Source organism: Hyperolius riggenbachi, chromosome 4 (assembly GCF_040937935.1).
Source record: "Hyperolius riggenbachi isolate aHypRig1 chromosome 4, aHypRig1.pri, whole genome shotgun sequence".
In the NCBI taxonomy this organism is placed as follows: domain Eukaryota; kingdom Metazoa; phylum Chordata; class Amphibia; order Anura; family Hyperoliidae; genus Hyperolius; species Hyperolius riggenbachi.
In genome coordinates, this window is record NC_090649.1 from 107,058,876 (window position 1) to 107,071,896 (window position 13,021).

Genomic DNA, 13,021 nt, shown 5'->3' on the forward strand with positions numbered 1-13,021 from the left:
CGCATGGTCCAATCACAAAGCCCTGCACCCAGCATGTGTCTCATATGACTGTCTACAAGTAAGATTTAGGTTAGCAGTCTATTTAGTGTGTGTTTGGTGGTATGGTGGTGAGCATAGCTGTCTTCCATGTGGTTGGCCTGGGTTTGATCCCTGGACATGTCATGAATGTGAGTATGGTTTTGAAATACTACAAATGAGAGAGAGAGAGAGAGAGAGAGAGAGAGAGAGAGAGAGAGAGAGAGAGAGAGAGAGAGAGAGAGAGAGAGGGAGGAGGAGGAGGAGGAGGAGTTGGTTGGTTGGTTATTCATTTTAGGCATCTAGAGGGATAGAAACCTTTGCAAACTTTAAAATACTAAATTTCGTAATCGTAATTACGAAAATTTGCGTAATTTGCGAAAATTACGAAATTTCGATTACTGCTAAAATCGTAATTGTAGTAATTTCGCGAAATTTCGGAAATTCGTAATTAGGTCATTACGCTCATCCCTACCCCCTCCCCATATTGCTTGCCTGGGGTGTTGTGCCCCTTCTCCATATTGCTTCACTGCTGGTTTTGTGCCTCCCTCCCCGCATTGCTTCTTTGGTGGCCTAGTGCCAAAACCTATATTACTCTCCTGGTGGCCCGATTCCCCCATATCATGTCCCTGGCAGTCTAGTGACCCCATATTGCTTCCCTGGTCATCTATTGGGCCCCATATTGCTTCCCGGTTGGCAGAGCAGGATTATTCACCAGGCATCCTAGGCAAGTGCTTGGGCCTAATAGGTGTCAAGGGACCCATCTGCCACCTTCTTGACCTCTCTTCACTTCAGCTGGTCTAGTGTCCTCCTCCCCAAATAAACCTAAGATTCAGCAATGCAACTTCTGAAAGAAATCACGTTGATTAGTGAAAGTTATACTCTTGATAAATTTGTCTGAAAAGATTATTGTTCTTCCTATAACTGGGTGTTACATGGTCACACCTGACTATCTCACCCGGTAGCAGCTGCAGCCAGATGGGAGAGGAAGCAGGCTGTACTGCAGTTCCAAGTAAATCTGGTTCATGAGACTGGTTTTCTGTGTGGAACTTTGCTTCTGTAGACTTTTATTTTCACTTACCGTATTCTGTTTGCCATCAGAATTTGCTTTGTTCAGTTTTGGGTTTTTAATGGGCTTTTATGACTTTATTATGGGGCCTTTCATAAACAGTTATGATTCTGTGGCCAAAGTGTCAGCGAGGCCAAATTGATTATTTTTTAACTCCAAGGCCAACCTTTTTGCGGCTCCTCTTCCATGTGCAGCACCCCTCTTAATCCTTGCGCAGCCCCCATTTCCATATCTAACATGCACATACAGCAGCACCCTTCTGTTACCACATTTTTTGGACTATAAGACGCTCCTGACCATAAGACTCACCTAGGTTTAGAGAGCAAAAATCAGGGGGGAAAAAAAGTATACTAAACCTGGTGCATCCACGGTGAAGGATATCTTGAAGATTATATCCTTTGTACCTCATGCCTCCTTGTACCTCTTGTGTCTCCCGGTGTCCTCCTCTGTCCCCCTGGTGTCCTCCTGTGTCCCCAATGTGTCCGTCTCTGTCCTCCTTGTGTCCTTCTCTATGCCGCTTTGTGTCCCCCTTGTGTCCTCCTCTGTGCCCCTTGGTGTCCACCTGTGTCGTCCTCTGCAGGTGCACAGTACAGGGAGTCGCTGACATTGCACGGGGTTGGAGGTTGGTATTGGCAGGCATTCACAAGTCAGGAACTCTCTGCATTTGGACTATAAGATGCAGTAACTTTTTCCCCCACTTTTCTGGGAGAAAAAGTGAGTCTTACAGTCAAAAAAATACAGTATATACGGATCCCTTGGGCAGCAGCTTCCTATTTCCATGTGTTGCTCATTATTTGCAACATCTGTATTCCGTTTGTAGCCTCTTCTTCTATATGCAGCAATCCCTCTTCCATGTCCAGCCGTCCCATGGCCAGCTGCCGCCCACGGCCTGGGCCTTGGTGGCCTTTCCAGAAAACCGGCACTGGATATCAGTGCCGGTTGGCCTGTAATACGTTAGATGATTTTAGTCTAGGCAATAAAGCAAATGATGTTTCAGTGTAACTATCCCATCTCTCCATACCGGGGGGGGGGGGGGGGGGGGGAGCCGCCCTTCACTCAGTCACATATTATTTGCATGTCGTGTGTAATTTGACTGCCTTTTAAAGTAAAGAGAAGGTTGTGTGAGGAGATTGCTGCCGCTTCTCATACTTCCTGAGTGTGTGCGATTCTTCTACATCAAGTGATCGGCTTTCCTGTGATCAAAGACAACTGTGAGGCATAAACATCAAAGTGTTTATCAGAATACAGGCGCTGATGAAGGGGGTTTCAAACATGATGCATTAGTGTTCACTTTTCATTATTAAGCACAGAAAAGATTTAATGCTCAGCTTCACCTTTTCTGCTGCATCACATCTGATCGGAGTTCTTTGTCGGCTTTCTTGTATTTAAAGGCCTGGTGGTCCCAAAATAGTTATTTACAGAAGGAACTCTGTGAGCTGAGTCATCTGCTGGGATTAGGCTGGATTTACACTTAGATGTGTTGCATTGAGTTGCAGCACGCTTTTTTCAATGGGACGCAACGCAACGCAACTCAACTCAATCCCCTTTGGAAAAATCTGTCACATGACCCAGAGATATATTTAGAAAATATGCAGCTGCCAAAAAAGTGAGGGTTGCTTCCCCAGCACAAAGCCACCACCTGACCACTTCTCCCTCCAGTGGAGCACAGCTAGGAGGTGGGCAGGGTCAGCTCTCTAGACTAGCTCCTCCCTGACTACCTCATGTGGCTGATGGTGGGATGGGGAGAGAAATCTGAATGAGTCACAAACTTGCTATTCTCTTAGGGCTCTTTTCCACCAGCAATCGCTAGCGTGTATGCTGAACGCTAGTGATTGCCAAATCGCAAAATGCAGGAAAGTTCCGGCGATTGCGTTCACGATTTTGCTATGCTGTAGTGTGCATAGCAAAATCGCGGCAAATATCGCTCCCCTTAGGGCCCTTTTCCACTAGCGGCGTTTGCGATGCTGAATTGCAAATCACAAACCGCTAGTTATTTTTTAAATCGCTACGGTTTGCTAAATAACATAGGAATTGTGGTAGGTTATGTCCACTACCGCGATTCGTTTTTGTCTCAAACGCGTTCGCGCTGCGGAGCGATATTTGCCGTGATTTTGCTATGCACACTACAGCATAGCAAAATCGTGAACGCAATCGCCGGAACTTTCCTGCATTTTGCGATTCAGCAATCGCTAGCGTTCAGCGTGAACGCTAGCGATTGATAGTGGAAAAGGGCCCTTAAAGCTTACCTGAACTCTGAATGTCATCTCTTTTCTAAAAGATACGCAACAGTATAATGACATAGTATAATGACATTTAACCTTTTCCGTATCAGCAGTCTATGCCCCCTTAAGGACCAGAGGCTACTGGTACCTTAACCATTTCAGCCCGCAGGGATTTTTCACCTTATGCAACAGAGCAATTTTCACCTCCCATTCATTTGCTAATAACTTTATCACTAATTACCACAATGAATTGATCTACATCTGGTTTTTTCTGCCACTAATTAGGCGTTCTTTGGGTGGTACATTTTACTAACAATTATTTTTTTCTAAATGCATTTTCACAGGAATATTAAGAAACATTTTTTAAAAAAATCATTATTTCTCAGTTTTCGGCCATTACAGCTTTAAAATAATACATGCTACCATGATTAAAACCCATGTATTTTATTTGGCCGTTTGTCTCGGTTATTACACCATTTAAATGTTGTCCCTATCACAATGTATGGCGACAATATTTTATTTGGAAATAAAGGTGCATTTTTTCAGTTTTGCGTCCATCACTATTTACAAGCTTATAATTTTAATTTTTTTTCGTGATATACCTTCTTCACGTGCATATTTAAAAAGTTCAGACCCTTAGGTAACTATTTATGTTTTTTTTTTTTTTTAATTGTAATTTTTTTTTTCATTAAAATTTTTTGGGGGGTAATTTTTGGTGTGGGAAATAAACAGTTAATTTTAAATGTAATAAAATGTATTTTATGTATTGAAAAAGGTATGTAGATGTAGTTTTACTATTTGGCCACAAGATGGCCACATTGAGTATTTTTTTTTTTTTTTTGGTCCTTCTCTCTTCCAGGAAGCGAGAAGAGGACGGGAAACTTTTGTTTTCAGAAAGACCGGGGCTTCTGATAAGAGGCCGTCGGTTTTTCTGCAGGGGACATGGATCGATGAACAGGAAACATGTTCCCATTCATTGATCGCTGGGCTACCGGGGGGCGGCACGGGGCCCCCGGGGGCACCTGCGATTGCCCGTAGGAGCGCGCAGGAGCATGCATCATCAATGCAGCAGCCGCCTGGACGTGAGGACCACATCCAGGTGGCATAAATGGTTAAAACGCCACACATACCCGTCGCTCTCGCCGGTCACGACACTGTCCCATCGCCGCAGGCTCGCCTCTCTGTGATGGCAGAGCGCTGGCAGCCGGTCAAGAGCCTCTTTCATTGGCTCCTTACGTTTTCTATAAATGTGAGCCAATGTGATTGGCTCACAGTGATCACGCGGTCAGGAGCCAATGAAAGCGCGTCTTATAGACAGCAGAGCGATCGAATTGCGGTGGGAGCAGAATAGCGAGATCGGCGGTAACGACGGTAATGGCAGTAGTGCGGAGTGCCGAAGCAGTAGAATCTACGTCCAGTCAGAGCCGCAGCACCACCTGCTGGATGTAGATTTGTACTAATTTGGTCCAGTAGCAGTTCAACAAAAAACATTTCATGGTTACAGCTGATACAAATCCTAAAATAAATCTGCACTGTTTCTACTTCCTGATTCATGGGAGCAGACATATTGTTAACATCCTGTGCTTTCAAATGAGCTTATCTGCCATCTCTGCCGTGGCAGTCAGCTGACACAGCTGAGGGATCAAATTACAACATGTGATTAGACACAAACGAGGGGTAATTAGACAGGCTAAACTCTCTAAATACATACAGGCAGGATTTCTCTATGCTTTTCTTCTTCCCTGTGCAAGAGTTCAGGTCCACTTTAAGACAAGCAGCATCTGACATTGGCACAGGAAGCTTTGCAAATCCAGCCAGGTAATAAAAACAATTATATTGCAGAAACATTTTACATGCAATGCTTACCAATTATGATATACATAAAAAAACAAGCTTAGTTACATAGTTACATAGTTATTTTGGTTGAAAAAAGAAATACATCCATCGAGTTCAACCAGTACAAAGTACAACTCCAGCCTGCTGCCTCACATATCCCTGTTGATCCAGAGGAAGGTGAAAAAACCCCACAAGGCATGGTCCAATTATCCCCAAAAGGGAAAAATTCCTTCCTGACTCCAGATGGCAATCAGATAAAATCCCTGGATCAACATCATTAGGCATTACCTAGTAATTGTAGCCATGGATGTCTTTCAACGCAAGGAAAGCATCTAAGCCCCCTTTAAATGCAGGTATAGAGTTTGCCATAACGACTTCCTGTGGCAACGCTTTCCACATCTTAATCACTCTTACGGTAAAGAACCCTTTCCTAAATAAATGGCTAAAACATTTTTCCTCCATGCGCAGATCATGTCCTCTAGTCCTTTGAGAAGGCCTAGGGACAAAAAGCTCATTCGCCAAGCTATTATATTGCCCTCTGATGTATTGATACATGATAATTAGATCCCCTCTAAGGCGTCTTTTCTCTAGACTAAATAAACCCAGTTTATCTAACCTTTCTTGGTAAGTGAGACCTTCTATCCCACGTATCAACTTTGTTGCTCGTCTCTGCACCTGCTCTAAAACTGCAATATCTTTTTTGTAATGGCATGAACCAGTGGCGGACATACGGCCGTGCAGGCCGTGCCGCCGCACGAGGGCCCCTGAAGTTCCGCTGCTTCAGGGGCCCATTAAGTATTGCAGGTTTTTTTTTTTTTTTTATGTTTTATTTTTTTAACCTGGGGGGCCCAACTCCTGTCCTCCCCCCTCACCTCGCCCCCCCCCCTCATGCGGCGGGAGAGCGGAAAATACAAGAAGTCTCCGGCCGGGGCGGCAGCTGCCGCTTGGTCTCCAACTTGGAGACATATCGGAAACTAAGCAGCAGCTGCCTCTAGCGTCTGCTGCAGCCCCGGCCGGAGACTTCCTGTATTTTCTGCTCTCCCGCCGGCTGCAGCGCATACCGGGAGGGGGGCCCCGAGGTGAGTGAGGGAGGATAGGAGTCGGGCCCCCCACCCGGATAGCTACCCACCCGGCTACCTTACCCACCCACCCGGCTACCTACCCCGCTACCTAACCATCCACCCGGCTACCTACCCGGCTACCTAACCAGGCTACCTACCCACCCACCCGGCTACCTAGCTACCCACCCGGCTACCTAACCACCCTGCCGGCTATCTACCTGGCTACCTACCCACCCGGCTACCTAACCACCCTGCCGGCTATCTACCTGGCTACCTACCCACCCGGCTACCTACCCACCCGGCTACCTAGCTACCCACCCGGCTACCTAACCACCCTGCCGGCTACCTACCTGGCTACCTACCCACCCGGCTACCTAGCTACCCACCCGGCTACCTAACCACCCTGCCGGCTATCTACCTGGCTACCTACCCACCCGGCTACCTACCCACCCGGCTACCTAGCTACCCACCCGGCTACCTAACCACCCTGCCGGCTATCTACCTGGCTACCTACCCACCCGGCTACCTAACCACCCTGCCGGCTACCTACCTACCCGGCTACCTACCCACCCACCCGGCTACCTAACCACCCACCCGGCTACCTAACCACCCACCCGGCTACCTACCCACCCGGATACCTACCTACCCACCCGGCTGCCTAACCACCCGGCTACCTACCCACCCACCCGGCTACCTACCCACCCGGATACCTAACCACCCACCCGGCTACCTACCTACCCACCAGGCTACCTACCTACCCACCCGGCTACCTACCAACCCACCAGGCTACCTACCCACCCACCCAGCTACCTAACCACCCACCTACCCACCCACCAGGCTACCTACCCACCCGCCTACCCAGCCACCCACCAGGCTACCCACCCGGCTACCCAGCCACCCACCAGGCTACTTACCCACCCGGCTAAGGGCTACCTACCTACCCACCCGGCTGCCTACCTACCCACCAGGCTACCTATCCACCCAACCACCCATGGGAGCTGCGCGCCGGATGGAGGCTGGGACAGGAGGTCTGCTGCTGCAGGTGAGTAAATGTTTTTTTTTTATTATTTATTTTAGCAGGTGTATGTTCTGGGCAGGTCTGCCACATGATTGCGTGTATGTTCTGGGCAGGTCTGCCACATGATTGCGTGTATGTTCTGGGCAGGTCTGCCACATGATTGCATGTATGTTCTGGGCAAATTTGCTACATGATTGCATGTGTTTTCTGGGCAAATCTGCCGACATGATTGCAGGTATTTTCTGGGCATATCTGCCGACATGATTGCAGGTATTTTCTGGGCATATCTGCCGACATGATTGCAGGTATTTTCTGGGCATATCTGCCGACATGATTGCAGGTATTTTCTGGGCATATCTGCCGACATGATTGCACGTATTTTCTGGGCATATCTGCCGACATGATTGCACGTATTTTCTGGGCATATCTGCCGACATCATTGAACGTATTTTCTGGGCATATCTGCCGACATCATTGCACGTATTTTCTGGGCATATCTGCCGACATCATTGCACGTATTTTCTGGGCATATCTGCCGACATCATTGCACGTATTTTCTGGGCATATCTGCCGACATCATTGCACGTATTTTCTGGGCAAATCTGCCGACATGATTGAATGTATTTTCTGGGCAAATCTGCTCACATTATGTGTATTTTCTTGAGAAAACCTGCACAATTATGTGAATTTTCTGGGGAAAGGGTCACCAAAACTTGGGCCCACTGTCTTTGCGTTGCACTTTTCAAGGGAACCTGAGGTGAGAATAATATTGAGGCTGCCATATTTCTCTCCTTTTAAGCAATACCAGTTGCCTGGTTGCCGTTCTGGTCCTCTGCCTCTTATTCTTTCAACCATAGACCCTGAACAAGCATGCAGCAGGTCAGGGGTTTCTGACAATATTGTCAGAACTGAGAAGATTAAGCTGCATGCTTGTTGCTGGTGTAATTCAGTTTATTACTGCAGCCAAATAGATCAGCAGGGCCGCCAGGCAACTAGTATTGTTTAAAAGGAAATAAATATGGCAGCCTCCATATCACTCTCACCCCGGGATCACTTTAAATTACAGTTAGCTCCGCCCTTATCCGGTCATTGCCACGCCCATTTTTTGCCGCGGCGCTACACGCCGCAGGTTCTATCCACGCCCATTTTGTTATAGCCGCACCCATTTTTTGCCGCGGCGCGCTTCGCGCGCCGCAGGTCAGGGGGGCCCACAATTGATATTTTCCACAGGGGCCCACTGCTGCCTGTGTCCGCCACTGGCATGAACCAAGGCTTTAACAATTTGCAAGTATGTATGAGTGTCAGGAAAGGAAACTCCTGCATTTGACCTATTAATACTTTGCGTATGGCCTCCAGACTTTACACAGCGTGTTGCGCGCCCCGGAGAATTACACAGCGGCAGCACACGGCTGCACAGACGCAGCTTTTAGCATGTTAGCAGTGCACCATCCCCGGCGTGTTTTGTTAACCTTTCTTTTTCCTCTTACCAATACACTCAATATATCATCAGGACCAACTGAGCCTCGCTGCTCCCTGTAAACCCCGCACAGCATTGTAATCCTCCCCCATTTATCCTTTAAATCCTCTGAGATCTTTCCCAGGATTCTTCAAAGAAAATGAGGGATTAGAGGTCTCTGTAGGCTCCTGATGAGGCTGATCAGGCTTTCAGCGCTGCTCCTGTTCATCCAGCAGCCCATTCTAGTGTGGATTAGTATGAAGCAAATAATAAAAAGGATTGTTAGCTTATTCCATCAGGTAGTTAGGCACTGCCTTATGCACAGGCATGATTCTTTAACCCTTCCACGCTTCACGCTAAATAAGCCTCTCTTGCCGATAGCACATGAAAAAAAAGTGTTTGTTATTGCACAACCTGAAGGAACACATATTGTTTAGTGAGAGGAATAGGGAAGGTGCTATTACAGCTGAATTCTTAAAGAGGAACTACAGTGAAAATAATGTAATAAAAAATGTGCTTCATTTTTACCATAATTATGTATAAATGATTTAGTCAGTGTTTGCCCACTGTAAAAGCTTTCCTCTCCCTGATTTACATTCTGACATTTATTACATGGTGACATTTTCACTGCTGGCAGGTGATGTAGCTGCTGCTTGCTGTTTTGGCAGCTGGACCCAGCTGAAAATAGCGATTTCCCACAATGCAACAAGGTTCACAGACAGGAAACTGCCAGGAGTACCATGGTCCTCAGAGTTTCTTGTGGGAGGGGTTTCAACACAATATCAGCCATACAGCGCCCCCTGATGGTCTGTTTGTGAAAAGGAATAGATTTCTCCTGTAAAAGGGGGTATCAGCTACTGATTGGGATAAAGTTCAATTCTTGGTCACGTTTTTAAAAAAAAAAATGTTTCTTGCATGGCTGCTGGCCCCATAAGTACGTGTGAGTCCCACACCGTCCTCCCGCGGTCTGCCGTTCAGCCGCGATCAGCCCCATTAACTTGCTGAGTAGGCAAGTAGGTCATGCATGCACAGAAAACCCAGACTGGACGCGACTGAGCAAGTACCGGGGCTGATCGCGGCTGACTGTGGGAGGACAGCAAGGGACTCACAATCATTTAACTACACGTATGTATTCATTTAACTACATGTTTCCTTTAAAGAGCACACATTTTTACTTAAAGAGAATCTGTATTGTTAAAATCGCACAAAAGTTAACATACCAGTGCGTTAGGGGACATCTCCTATTACCCTCTGTCACAATTTCGCCGCTCCCCGCCGCATTAAAAGTGGTTAAAAACAGTTTAAAAAAGTTTGTTTATAAACAAACAAAATGGCCACCAAAACAGGAAGTAGGTTGATGTACAGTATGTCCACACATAGAAAATACATCCATACACAAGCAGGCTGTATACAGCATTCCTTTTGAATCTCAAGAGATAATTTGTGTGTTTCTTTCCCCCCTGAGGGGGGAGTGCATAGCAGAACTACAACACTGAAGAACTTGGCAGCCTTCCAGACACAGGCTGACAAGTCTGACAAGGGAAAGATACATTGATTTATTACAGAGACTGTGATAGTACAAAGTGCTGCAGTAAGCCAGAACACATTAGAATAGCTTTTGGAACTTGTAGGATGATAAAAAACAGGATGCAATTTTTGTTACGGAGTCTCTTTAAAGTGAACCTTAAGTGAGGAAAAAAAATTGAGTTTTACTCACCTGGGGCTTACCTCAGCCCCCTGCAGCTGATCGGTGCCCACGACGAGTCGCTCTGATGCTCTGGGTCCCGCCGGCGGCCACTTCCGGTTTCGCCGTCAGGACCCGTCAGGCTGGGAACGCGGCTCATGCTACGCGTTCCCAGCCAAAATAGCACCCCTATGCGGCCATATGTCCGCATACGGGTGCCTATGCGGACATATGGCCGCATAGGGGTGCTATTTTGGCTGGGAACGCGTAGCATGAGCCGCATTCCCCAGCCTGACGGGTCCTGACGGCGAAACCGGAAGTGGCCGCCGGCGGGACCCGGAGCATCAGAGCGACTCGTCGTGGGCACCGATCAGCTGCAGGGGGCTGAGGTAAGCCCCAGGTGAGTAAAACTCAATTTTTTTTCCTCACTTAAGGTTCACTTTAAGGTAAACTAGAGGCATAGATTAAGAAAGAGTTGATACTTACCCGGGGATTCCTCCAGCCCCATCAGCACGTCTGAGTCCCTCGCCATCCTCCACCATTCATCCGCAATCAGCCCCAGTAACAGGCTGCACATGCATGGACCTCCTGTGCATGCACAGAAGACCCCCACTGATGCGACTGAGCCAGTTACCGGGGCTGACTGCGGCTGAACGGCAGACCGCGGGAGGAGGGTGAGGGACTCAGACGTGCTTATCGGGCCGGAGGAAGCCCAGGTTAAGTATCAAATCTTTCTCAGTTTACGTCTCTGGTACACTTTAAAGCTATAAAGTGTCTCAGGGCTGGGGTAGAGGCAACTGAGCTTTCAGCCTCATGGCGGCGGGCGCAGTACAGGAAGGTGTGCAAGGAAGGGGCCCAGCTTTTTCCCTCTCTCCCCTAGGGACCCTTCCTTTGCTCCCCTGTTATAGACAGAGAAGCCTAGCTGTGGAACTCCAGTGGGAGCCTCCTACCACCTCTAGCACGGTGTCTGCTGTCTGTCCTCTAGTGTTGCCTCCTACTGGCACCAACCCTACTGGCACCAACCAGCCCTACTGGCACCAACCACCATGCCACATTCAATGTCATCTAAATCCCTTTCCTTCCCCATTCAGATGTTCTGTTGGACCTTCAGCAACCTGTCCTCTTCACCATGTCTCGGTGCCTAAATGCATTGAGTTTCTGCCATGTGATTTGCTGATTAGCAATTTGTGTTGACTAACAGTTTACCCTAATAAAGTGGCCAATGAATCTATGTCGAGAGAATCCCACAGCCTGTCTGTCATGTTTCAAGCCCTGAATATTTTCAAATGTACCCTCAAGACACACCTGTTCAGACAATCTTATAATTTGTTATACTGTAGCTAGATTTTGGGGCTCACTGGAGCAGGCAAACACTCCACTGCTCCACTGCACTACTCTGCATTTTGGGGTGATGGTTGTGGGTGGAGGTGTGAAGGTGCGTGTGTATGATTTAACAGTTACTGTAGGGCGGTGGGGGAAGGGGGGGTGTACTGTTGTCAGACCTGGATTTACATTACAGGAGCCTATAGGCACATATGTCCTTGCAACCTAGCCCTCCTCACTGAACTGCATGTGTGCTGGCAGGCAGGCCCAGCTGTCACTTCTCCCTTAGTCCTGTTGCCCGTTGTAGGTAGCTACAGGTGCCCCTTACTATTAGGTAGCCAGAGCTATCCTCAGTATTAAGTATCTAGAGGTGCCCCCAAGTATTAGGTAGCTAGAGGTCGGTGCCTCCGGCTGGAGGTAGATCTGGTCAGTGGAATGCTAAGAGCAGGGTGAGTAACCTGTAATTTACCCTCTCACAAGGACTCTGCATAGAAAGGAGTGAGGGAGGCACAAGGGGAGGCTAGTAAGCCACATTTCCTTCATCAGGCACCTTTAGGCATGTGCCTACAGTGCCTTATGGTAAAGTCCAGCCCTGACTGTTGTTCTTTAACTGCTTACAATGATGGACAATGGAAGCTCCTGAGGGCCACATAAAACGGCAAGGAGGGCCTTATTCGGCCCGCGGGCCTTGTGTTTGACACGTGTGCTCCAGATTGTTAGCTCTCAAGGCCACCCCACCCCCAGTCTTTTCTGTTCTGTTGTATTTTCTCAAATGAACATGAATCAGTATTGATGATATTTTCAACCTATGTGTTTGTACTTGTGTGTTGTCCATGTATCTATGCTCTTCATTATTGTTTGTTTTTGTACTATGTATAGCAGCATTACGGCTGATGTTGGTGCTATATGTGGAGGGCAGCCATCAGGGGGGTACAAGAGGGACAGTAGTATGGGGCCCAGGAAGGGTCTGGGGCCCAAACAGTGGCAGTGCCACTCGAGCCTCTGCTGGCAATTCTACTATGGCATAACAGGAGTTGTGTTGTCCTCTCCCTCTTCCCTGCTGCGTGATTGGTGAACACGCATCAATGCAGGGGGAGGGTGTGATGGGCGACAGGCAAGTTGCTTTGACTCTACCCCACATACAGTGGCTCTGCCCCCACACAATCTACCTATCAGATTGTTATTTGGCGTGAGGGGGGCCCTGTAGATTTGCCAAGTATGGGGCCCAGAAAATTCTGATGGCGGCCCTGTATATGTGTAGCGCACCCGTGGGTGTGTCTTAGAGGTGGGATAGTAGGTTCAGACCTCCTTTGCTCCAGTGAACACCCCTTTTTCTT